Here is a 507-nt window from a genome sequence, read left to right on the forward strand (position 1 = left end):
GAAACATCCAAACATTTGGTATCTCTGAAAAGCCCTGAATGTGCTAAAACACAAAGAATGTTAAAACTGTGGCATGTATAGTCTCAGAGAAATTCACGAAAATATAACGTTCTCATATGAGGACACAGGGTCTCAGGAGGCTGAGTGTATCCCTGCCACAGACAACTGAAGCCGCGGTCACACTAGACTTTGAGCATGCGAAATTTCAATTATAATTCAGCTACGGGGTCATGCTGTGACGTATCGATCTGCTGTTGGTCACACTGTTTCACGCGATGCAAATTCGCAGGTCAGAGTTCACCAAGCATGAAATGCAAAACTTTCTGCACGGGCTTGCGTTTCCAGTCTGACGCAATCACATGCGTATGAATGGAAGTCAATGTAACGAAAAGTGCAGTGTGACCACCCCTTAAGACAAAAAGGTGGAGTAACTATATGTCAATTTCATAACTGAAATGAACCATGCTGTCTGCAACACAACAATCTTTGTACATGTTTTTGGTTCAC

The sequence above is a fragment of the Sinocyclocheilus grahami genome, unplaced genomic scaffold (genome assembly GCF_001515645.1).
Source record: "Sinocyclocheilus grahami isolate Dianchi unplaced genomic scaffold, SAMN03320097.WGS_v1.1 scaffold2015.1, whole genome shotgun sequence".
Lineage (NCBI taxonomy): Eukaryota > Metazoa > Chordata > Actinopteri > Cypriniformes > Cyprinidae > Sinocyclocheilus > Sinocyclocheilus grahami.